Below are 11,334 nucleotides of genomic sequence, written 5' to 3'. Positions count from 1 at the left end.
GGGTGACCACGCCTCAATCCTTCCTCCTCCATTTCTCCTACCTTTTCAGGATTTGGGGCACACACACACATGCACCCGCTGCATTTCTCAAGCCAGTGGGTCCAGTCAGCCATATGGGGTCCAGCCACCACACCACTGGCTGGCCCGTGATTCATTTTTTTAATGTATTTTTTTTTATTTACATTCATTCACTGTACATCATTACAGCATACAAAATGAGATTTTCCATCCAGAGTACATTGTATATTGTCTCAATCAAGCACATCAACATACATGTTATTGTCAACAAATAATTTTCCATTTCTTGTTTCCTGTACGTTTTGCTTTTTTTCCCCCATCCTTGATTCCCTCTCTCTTACCCTCTGCCATTTCCCACTCTCCTTCCCCACTGACTCTGGTATCTATGTTTGCTTTCTATACTGTTTTCCCCCACATTTTATTGAATTACTAAAGATCTTAATTAATCTAAATATTTTCATAGCAAACACAGCTGATATATACATTTCCATGAACACAAGTCTAACTCTAGGCATCCTATAAAGTAGCACCTAGCTGGGGCTATATATCTTACTGCAGAAATTGAATAGATTTTTCTTTTTGAAACTTTTTTTTGTAACTTAATTTACATTCTTTTCCTAAGCATCATCACAGCATACAAAATGTGATTTCCCATCCAGAATATACTGCATAGTGACTTAATCATGCATATTATTCTCAGACATTTTCCATTTCTAGTTTCTAGAAAATTTTTTACCTCTCTTTCTGACCCTCTGTCCTTTCCCACCCTCTTCTCACACCATGATTCATTTTTATGCCACACAGTAACTTGAGTCCAACCTACCTGTGGAATAGACCAACGATCAGAAATGAACATGTCACTTTATCATAAGGTTACTATTTCTTTTCATTGGTCTATAAAATATTTTTTAAAACCTTATCATTATGTGGCCAGTAAGTGTAGTTAAGGTGCTGGACTCCCACATGGCCGACCTCAGTTTCAGTCTTGGACTTGGAGGCTTGCTTTCTCACTTTCCCTTTCTCGCTTGCTCGCTCTCTCTCTCTCTCTCTCTCTCTCTCAGTCTCTGACTCTCTGATCAAATTTAAAAATAAAATTATAATAATAAATAAAATAAATAATTATTTAAAGAGAAAACCTAATCATATTTTACATCAGGGGTTGGCAACTTTTTCTGTGAAGGGCCAGGAGTAAATAAATATCTGAGGTTTTGTGGGATGCATTGAGTCCCTGACACATACATACCCTCTCTATTTGTTTACAACCCTCTCCTTACGTAAAACCCATTCTTAGCAAAAAGGCTGTGCAAAAAAAGAGGCCTTCAGGCCAGGATTTTGCCCCAGGTCTTATTTTGCACTCCAGCTTTTCACATAAACAACAATAAAAAAAAGCCCTAATTATATAGTGTGGTCACACTTTGACTAAAGAGAAACACTTCCAACTGTTTTGCATTTTTTTGCAATTTTTAGAAAATAAACTTTATTTTCTAGAACAGTTTTAGATTTATAGAAAAAGAAACACAAAGTTAGTAGTGAGTTGCCATATATCCCATGCTCAATTTTGCCTATTAGTATGGTACATTTATTACATTTACTAGTGAACTGATACTGACACATGGTTACTAACTAAACTCCATACGTTAATCAGATGTCCTAGCTTCCACCTAATGTCCTTTTTCAGTTCCAGGATCCCATCCAGGTTGCTTACATGTGACATTTTCATAGACTTTTCTTGGCTGTGAGTTTCTCAAACTTTCCTTGTTTTTAAGAACCCTGGCAGTTTTGGGGGAGCACAGTCAGGCATTTTATAGAATGCGCCTCTACTGGGATTTAGCAAGTATTTTCCTCATGACTGGAAAAGATGAGATAAATAGTACAAGCAGGCAGCTTCCATCTGACCTCGGACCCATGGACTCATTTCCACGTTAAGAGGAACAGACTTATCTCCGCGACCACCAGGTCCAGCTACTTCAAAGAATGAATCAGGGAATACGCATTCCTCTTTCTCTATTATGCTTTTCAGGAGAGAGACCAGGAAGATACAATGGCAGTGTCATCACGTGTGTTGAGGGTGTTAGCGACATGACCTAACCCTGATGATGTTTATCTCCATCATCTGCTGAGGCAGTGTGTCAGGTCTCCTCCAACTGTTGTTTTAAAAAACAATTGATAAGGCCCCTCACGGTGTGTTGGTTGAAACAGCTGGATCCTACATGGCCAACCAACAGTATGGTTCAAATCCCAGACCGGTGGCTTAAAAACATATATGTGCATGCATGCCCAAAATCTTGAGAGCAGAAAGGATTGACTGTGGCCATCCCCCCAGAGGAGGGTGAATTCTCTCTCTCCCTCTCTCTCTTTCTGCTGTCTACCTCTAACAAACAGAATGCCCTAGAGCGAATTTTTTAAAAAGATAAAAATGGATTTAATCCTTAACATATAGAACCAGTTAAAAGGAATAGCTTTTCACTTTGAATAAACTGATAAATATATATGCACACGTGTGTGTGAATATATACATATATACATACCACACACTAAGATCACTAGCTACGTAATTCAATTTGAGATGAAGACAGAAGGTAATATATCTTCAGGAAGAAGATACCCATTAGGCTGAATTAAGGGATGTAGAGAAAACGTAATGGACAATCTCAAATTTTCTTTCACTTTTTAAATGGTGACTAGGCAAACCAGATTATAAGCAAGCTAAACTGGGACCCAATTTTAACCATCTGTCTCCCAGAGTCCATGATACCTAGGTGGTTGACACAATTAAAAACTGCTCATATATTTATATTTACAATGCCACTGTTAAAACAATTCAAACCAGTTAGATATGGGGGAGAGGGACGAGCAACCTGAGTCTAAAAAGAACTTGTAACTTTGAGATTTCTCCCAAACCTACAAACAGAACTTCCGTATGACCCAGCAATCCCACTTCTTGGTATCTACTCAAAGGATAAGAAAACACTCATTCGGAAAGACATTTGCACACTCATGTTTACTGCAGCATTACTTATAATTGCTAAAAAACAGAACCAACCTCATTATCCAAATAATGATGACTAGGTTGAAAACTGTGGCATATATAGGGTCGTTGGAAAAGTTGTGACATATTTTTTCTGTTTTTCCATGCAAAAATGTCTCATGACTTTTCCAACAACCCAATTTATACTATAGAATATTATACAGCTATAAGAAACGATGAGATCCTATAAGTGGTTCAAAATGGATGAATGTAGAACACTTGATGTCAAGCTAAATGAGTCAGGCTTTAAAAGATACACATTGTATATCCCCACTCAATTTGTACTGAGTGTCTGAACTTTACGGCAGAGATTGAGAGATTTGACGAAGTACTGATAGAGAGGATCAGTGTGGATGCGAGTGACAGTAAGGGGGAAAGTGGCTGAGAGAGTGGGTGGTGGATGGTGGGTGTGAGACAAAAGAAAAGAAAAAGATTATAAATTACATAATTTTGTTTTCAAGAGTAAAACAAATCGAAATCTTTTTTTTTTTTTGTATTGCTTGAAACAGTTCACAATACTGTGTATTTGTTAATTTATCTGTCATCAAAAGAGCACTTTGCCTAAAGGAAAGGTCTAATGTGCAAAATGTTCACAATCTTTTGTGAAATTGTAGTTTTTCATTAATTTCTAAGTCATTGTTATAAATATCACTTTATTTTGGGGACATGTGAAATTGCAACTGAAATTTATTTTGTCAATGCATTTTGAATGAACTAAATAAAGTTTTTGTTTATTAAAAAAAAAAGAACTCGTAACTTCTCTTACCTACCTTTTTCTTGGCCAAGTAATACTGACAGTGCACAAAACGTGGGAGGGGCTATAGAAGGCTAAAATAAAGGGGAAGGCGTGGGTCAAATTAGGGCTCTGAAAAAGGAAATGCAAATGAAAACCACAAAAAGACACTGCCTTGCACCCACTAGAATAGCTTTCAAACAAAGAAAAGAAAAGTGCTGGAGAGGGAGGATGTGAGAAACTTAACGCTCCTAAACTGCTGGTGGGAACTGTGAAATGGTACAGTCGCTGTGGGGAAGTCTGGCAGTTCCCCAAAAAGTTGACACAGAACTGCCATGTGACCCTAATTCTAGGTATATACCAGACACACCTGAAGGCATCTATCTGTTCATACGAAAATTGTAGTACAGGGATGTTCAGAGCAGCATTACTCATGACAGCTAAAAAGTAGAAACAATCCAAATGCCCATCAGCTGATATAATGAATCAACAAAATACAGTATGACCACATGATGGAATATTATTCAGTCTTAAAGAAGAATGATGGGCTGGACCTATAGGCTAGTGGTTAAGGGAGCCGGAACACACACAGCCAACCATGCAGTTGAAATTCCTGCCCTGGTAGCTTGAAAAACATGCCGGGCATGTGTGCACGTGTGTCCAAAATCCCAACAAGATGGAGAAATGGAGAAGGAACTGCAGCATTCTCATTAGGGAGTACTTTCTTCCTCTCCTCTCTCTCTCTCTGGAGAGTGCATGAAGCCTCTCATAATTAAAACTGCTGGTAGGAATATAAAATGGTGTGGACACGGTGGAAAAGGCTGGCAGCTCCTCAGAAACAAGAAAAAAAAAAAGAATGAAATTCTGATACATGTTAGAACACGGATGAACCTTGAAAACATGCATGTGAAAGAAGCCAGACACATAAGGGGATACAACGTATTCTATTTGTATAAAACATCAGAAAAGCCAAGTACAGAGACAGAAAATAGATTAGTGGCTGCCAAAGGCTGCAGAAGTGGGAAGGGAAGGGGGTTTCTTTTGGGGGTGATGAAAATGTTCACAAATTACACAGATTATAGTTGTACAACATTGGTGAATAAATACTAAAAACCACTGAATTGCACACTTTAAAATGTAGGTAAACATATTGGATTTTACTGTTTGTAGTTTATCTCAATTAAAACCTAAATATTGGGTTATCAGAAAAGTCATGATGTATTTTTCTATGCAAAAAATGTGTTATGACTTTTCCAACATCCCAGTAATTGGGAGAAAACACTGCAGACATTGAAAACGTTTTGAACCTATCCTTCCATACATCGTTTTCAACCCATAATTTACATACGTGCTATGACTTTAAAAATCCCTTTCCTGTTCTACATACTTCTGTGGTAATTTTTCCAGTAACAGGAGTTTCAAAAATGAATGAATAAATTAGTCCAAAATTCTAGCAAGAGGTCAGTTCAACTGATTTCAACCAAGTTCCCAGGTAGGCGTATGCAGATGCGGGCCCTATCTCAAGGAATTTACACACCCCTAGGCTAATGCTTGCTTCCTGCTAGTGCAGTAACTCCCACGTCAGCAAAGTGAGGTCAGTCAGGACCCTCTACAGAGCCTCATTTTCCTATAGACATCTCTGCAAATGGATGCAGGGTGCAGGCAGAGGAAGGACACTGCTGAGCAGCACTGGAGCCACGTGGGAGGCCTGGGTTCAGATTCTGCGGCAGTAGGAACACTACTCGACATGCCTGCCCTGGCCTGTGATCTTGGCTGGCTGGGAGGCTGGAGGGAGGACCACAGTGTGTTGGAACCCTGTCAGGGGTATCAGTCTCTGGCTCTGGCTCTCTGGCTCTCAGAATGAAAGAAATTAAAATAAATTTGAAAAATAAAAAGTTTAAAACAAGTGCCATTTCCAAGGCAGTGTAGGACCAGGTGGTACAGGGATTCCACACTTTTCCCATGGCACCAGGGTGTTATCCTATTAATTTCGGCTTAAGTTTATTTATTCAATTCTTCCATGACAGAGAGAGAGATAGGCACCCCAATAGGGTCTTCACGCCACAATCCACCTCGATTCTCAGCCAGCCTGGATCACAGGTACATGTGCACCCAGCATGCTCAAAGTGGTTCTCGGATGAGAACCCAGGCCTGGCCCATGTGGGTCCAGCTGCGTTATCCCTGAGCCACGATCTGGTTTCTTTCCATTACATTTAAACACCAGTCTGCTTGCAGGCCACATGTCACCGTAACTGCTTATGAAGCTGACAATTTCGAGTACGCAGCTCAAGACAAATAACATATTTGTAAACAATAGTATTTCTTGAAATAGCAATTATTGTCCTGAGTCTTCCAACAAAATAAAACTGCAAACTATGGACTATTAAAATCATTGAAGAAAGATTAGTCATTCCCATATACTAAGGAACTACTGCTCACTCCGGCAAGTAATATAGCAAGCCCAGAACAAGAAATATTTGTTCATGAATTTATGGAAGACAGTTTAGTTCAAATTAGTGCTTCCTAGAGTGATTTTTTTTTTTTAAATTCCACTTTTAACAAACTCTCCACACTTCCAACAGCATCATCACTCAAATAATGCACAATAACCACTTGGCACCAGGCCTCTGCTCCTGCTGGAAAGGAACAATTTCCAGCAATCTATGACAATGGCAGCTGTGATTAAGACTACCGGGGCTGATTTTGTTTTCTTTACTTTTGTACTTTTATAAGTAATTCACATATTTATACTATTACTCAAAATGTAGCAGCTCAGTTCTCTCATTACTTTTAATCTAACTGGAAAATCAATTGTCTCTGGTAGTTGATGTTACGGGTATCTTTTTTTTGAAAGCCCCAAAGTAAGAAATTGGATATAAGACAGTGGCTCAACTAATACTTTCATTAATTTAACAAACTGTCTCATTAACTGACCTAACCAGCATTCATTTAACATCGACCATGTACGGAGGATATAAAAAGCAGTAATACGCAATTAAGACTCTTGAGGAGATTACACTGCAGCAGTGGGTGGACTGAAATTAACTTACTATGACTTTGAAAAAAAAAACGCCAATTCCTCAGACCCTGATCAACTGCCACAAACTGCGGTGAGAGAGTCACAAGGGAATGCTGACGTCAATCATACAGTAGGCTGGCATCCCCCTCCTCACTCTCACCCTCCCAACCCCTGTGATCCTCTCTCTTCAATTAGAAGGTCCAGGTGGCTCAACGCCTGGCCCTAGCCATAAGCCACAGATTAGGGTCTATCAGTAGGTTTTAACGTAAAGTCGCTTTGCATGGTGGTAAATGCTTTACGTTCAACTAGACAAAGTTATGATGGCCCAGCCACCGAGGTGCAGTGGAAGCACAGCGCTGCAATGTTGGAAGCCATGTGGAAGATCGGGGTTCAGTTCCCAGGTTGATCTGTGTGTAGTTGGTCGGGATCCCATGCCCATCATCCTGGCTGGTGAGGAAGGCTGAGGTAGGAGGGTCACAACGCACACCCAACTGAGATACCTGACTTTCTCTCTCTCCCTCTCTCTCTCGTGAAAGAAAAGAAAAATTTAAAGAGAAAGAAATGTATTATATCCAACAATAATAAATAAGCAAAATTCCCCTAAAAGTTCATAAAATCACTCACTCTGAGGCCTGCCCACCTTAGCCCCCTACTCCTCCAAGAGACAATGAATCCACATCACCTTTTTCTCCCACGTTGAATGTAGTTTTTTTCGAAAAGCACCAGACCATTTGTCCATGATCAATGGCCCACCATAAACACCAACTGGTATGGTCAAAGAGCCGCCACAGTGAGCAAAATAAGAGGTGAATGAGGGGGTAAACCTGCAAAATAACACTCCTGGGGAGTGGCTCCATTAGGGTGGGGACAAAGAATCATTGACCAGCCTGAGTTTGGGCAAGCAGCCTGAAAGGCCAACCCTAGGCAAAGAAGTTTCACTCCTCCATGAACTCCACCCAAAGACTGCTGAGCCTCCCCAGGGGTTTGAGCGGTCTGGAGGAAGGACTGAGGACAAGGGCACTAGAGTCGGACTGTCTAGCTGTAAACCCTGCCTCTATATGTAACAGCAATGGTGACTTCTCTGTGACTCAGCTTCCTCATTTGTGCCTGAAAGATGGCAAGCGCACCTACCTCATAGGACTAATGGGACAATAAAGTGAGATCCCAGTCAAAGACCTTAGTACATTAGCTAGCACACAATAAAAACTGAGTAAACACCTGGGAGCCGGTTTATCTGCTATTTGTGGGGGCTACCTGCTCCTAAATTGGAATGCCAACATTATAACTACTACTATCTGGATGGGCCCTAATTACGGGTCCATAAATATCCTTATAAAGTAGGTGGTACTATCATCATTTTAAAGCAAAAAAATGAAGGTGTAGAGGAATTCAGAAACACATCTCAACTTACTCAGTTAATAAGTGATGGGAAGATAAGGCTTTGATCACATCTCCGCAAAGTTTGCATTGTATCTAACTCCAAAAATGTACAATAATTTCAAATGCTTCGGTATTCTACACCACGACTTGTTGAATGAAATCAAGGTTTTATAAAATCTCCCCCCACCTTCCCCCACTAAATCAGCATAATTACTTGCACAATCAGAAATACTTAGCAAATTCTGAGAGGCTAATGAAAATATAAAATTTGTTTTTCTTCTACTTTCATAACCTCACTCCAACTACTGATAAAAGCTGTTCATCAGCTTCACACTCATATTATGCACTCTCCCCATACAGTGCAAACTGCTCATCAGTATTTCACAGTGACGGGAACCCGACACACACTTGGTGCATTTGACAAATCAAACAAATCTTTTAAGAAACACTGAAGAATATCAGGAGGAAAACCTAGTCCTATTTTATGGAAGCAGGAAATGAGAGGCAGCACCAAAACTAAAATTCAGGTCCCATGCCAGTATTTACTGAAAATGCACACGTTCCTGTAATACAGGTCTCCGAAAGAAATAGTCTAAACATATCATCCCTTGATCTATGAATACAGGCAGATCTAACGGTTGTGGAGGTCAGTCTCAACGCCTGTCACTAACCCGGTGACTGTGCCACAAGGCCCACAGCTAGCGAGTAAGGCCAGCAGTTATTCTCCGAGGGCTCTAGCACACTAAGGCGACTGTGGATACCCATGCGTGAATCTACCTCGAGAAAATATAAAATTCTTTTTAATAACAGAATAATATAACAAATATGACAGGTTAAATCATCATGACCATCTTTTTTTTTTAGGATTATTTCATCTTTTTTTTTAATTTGACCAGAGAAAGGGCAAAGAAGAGAGCCAGCCTCCAGGTCAGGGAGGCTAACTGCAGTTGGCTATGCGGGAGTCCAGCGCCTTAACCACCACGCCACCTGCTGGCCCCATCATAGCCATCTTAATTAAATGGTTTTAAAAGTTCAAAATTACAACTAAGGCAGGACCACAGTGTAGCAAGCCATTTCTTTCTAGGGATTTGTACTGTAATTTGATCCTATAGAAGAACCCACACTCCCAATGGCCTATGCCGCACCTCTCTTTCCATGTGTTTGGTGTGTTACAACACTGACAAGAGTTCATAGTTACTCCAAATATCCTCTTCCACCACCTCTAACACTATTCAGGAAGACTTACAGTCATTCAATTGCCTTAAAAGAAAACAGAAATTTAAACTGAGTATGTCATGGTGACTAATCTCACAGAATATCTTCTAAAACTCTAACACTGAAACCCAGAAATATTTATAATCAAATTCGTATCTCCAAATACTGAAAGACCCAGTAGCTTCAAGGTTCGAGTGGTAACAAGCCATCTTAGTCAAAACTGTTACTCCCCATCCAATAAATAGGTTACCAAGTTTCCTGGAGAGTTCATAATTGCTAATCCATTCGAAGTTTAAAATAAAGGACATACTTGACTTGTGTAAGAGGTGGTGACATGAAAAAGCCAAGTCGTATCATTTTACTTCACTTTCTATTTGCTTTACTCAGGCATTACATAGTCTCGTCATCCTTTCTGGTAAATACAAATGAGACAATCTGATAAAGCATGTAACCTGCAGCAGAAGAGAACCTAAGCTGCCTAAATACTTCGAGAACTTATTGCAATATCAAGAATATGAAACTCCAAATACCAGAATGCATTACCATACAACTGTAAAAGTCAAATATTTATACAGGTGCCTTAAAAGCCACTGTCGGGTGCACACCATCAGCACTGACATTTACTATCTGTTAAGTAGTTTCAGAGTACAATGGCATAAGTCAAATGACTGCCTTAGAGTGTGAAGTTTATGACAACAACGAATACCTCTGGAGAGACTGTGAAGGTGTGAGGCTTGTCATAACTTTCATCAGGCCAGCAACTGGCAGCCAGGCTGTGACAAGACAGACCCTTAGCATAGGTGCCTCTTCTCATTCCGGGAGGAAAACCTAAACCAACACCTTCATGGATACTTTAGCAAGAATTGTTCCATAAGTTTATAATGTCATTTATGACTTCCTTAAAATTGCTTTTTAACAGCTTTCGAAAACAATATTCTTTGGACAAAGTAAGTGCAAATATAAAAGCTGAGGAGAAGGTGAATGTTTAATATGAATGTTTAATAGGAGAAACACCTGGAAAGGTAAAAAGCCTTTAGGCCACATTCCATAAAAACTGGAAGTTTCAGATACGATAACAGTCCAAATATATTACTCCTAACAATAAGCTATGTAAATTTACAATTAGGACTAGCTCCTTAATGGACAATTTATAAATGTGCAATTAGGGATACCACCTGATTGTTCTAATAATCCTGATTATAAGAAATATTCCTCTTAAGGATAAGAAGAAAGAATAGAGAATCATTTATGAGAATTCAGTTAAACTTCAGCTCCTGAACTTCTGAAATGATTTTGCTATGCTTCCCTTCTCCTCTGGGAGGGAACAACAATGTGTGTTGAGAATAAAAAAAAATAATAATAACAAATAAATAATCAGGCTAAACTCAAGTCGCTGTTCCTCAATACCCAAGGTTCAGTTCTAATGTCCTCACCACTTCTTAGGTGAAGACAGAATTTGTCTTTTAAAGAACTTAAGAGTAAGTTCAAGTTTTCAAGTAACACTCAACAGTAAAGCCCCAAAACAATTATTTCTAAACTTGGAGGGGTGGGCTAAAGCCAGCTAAACCCACTACCAAGGCCAGGAGAGAAATGGGAACCCCCTCAGTGCTCAGGATCCCCAGCCTGGCTGGGGGCGCATCCGGCCAAGAACTTGCAGTCAATGCTCAGAAGCCAAGGACCGCCAAAGAGATGCCACAGGTGGCCTGGGCGGCTGGTTCCCTACCTGGAACTTAGTCCTCCTCCAGGAGGCCCAGCCCATCCCCGCCTCCCAGAGGCTGGCGGTGTCCTCCAGCCTCAATTTGGCTAATTTTTAGCCGAGGCGAGCTTGAATCAGGACTCAGGTGGGCCCTCCAGGTCCGTAAACTAGATATGGGGGTGCCAGCCCAGGGCATCAACTCTACCCTGCCCTTGGGCCGGGATGTCTAAGGTCCCGGAGGGGCG

At 40.3% G+C, this 11,334-nt stretch overlaps 1 non-coding gene across 1 annotated transcript; it reads right to left on the bottom strand.

Annotated features, from left to right (window-relative positions):
* Window positions 1–8,836: 8,836 nt before the first annotated feature.
* Window positions 8,837–8,961, bottom strand: LOC114010028 (small nucleolar RNA SNORA3/SNORA45 family). Its single transcript, XR_003551426.1, has one exon. It is a non-coding gene; the product is annotated as a small nucleolar RNA SNORA3/SNORA45 family (small nucleolar RNA).
* Window positions 8,962–11,334: the final 2,373 nt, after the last annotated feature.

This window comes from Tupaia chinensis, unplaced genomic scaffold (genome assembly GCF_000334495.1).
Source record: "Tupaia chinensis unplaced genomic scaffold, TupChi_1.0 Scaffold000685_1, whole genome shotgun sequence".
Lineage (NCBI taxonomy): Eukaryota > Metazoa > Chordata > Mammalia > Scandentia > Tupaiidae > Tupaia > Tupaia belangeri.
Note: the sequence above shows the minus strand (reverse complement) of the source record. Positions and strands in the feature narration are given on the sequence as shown.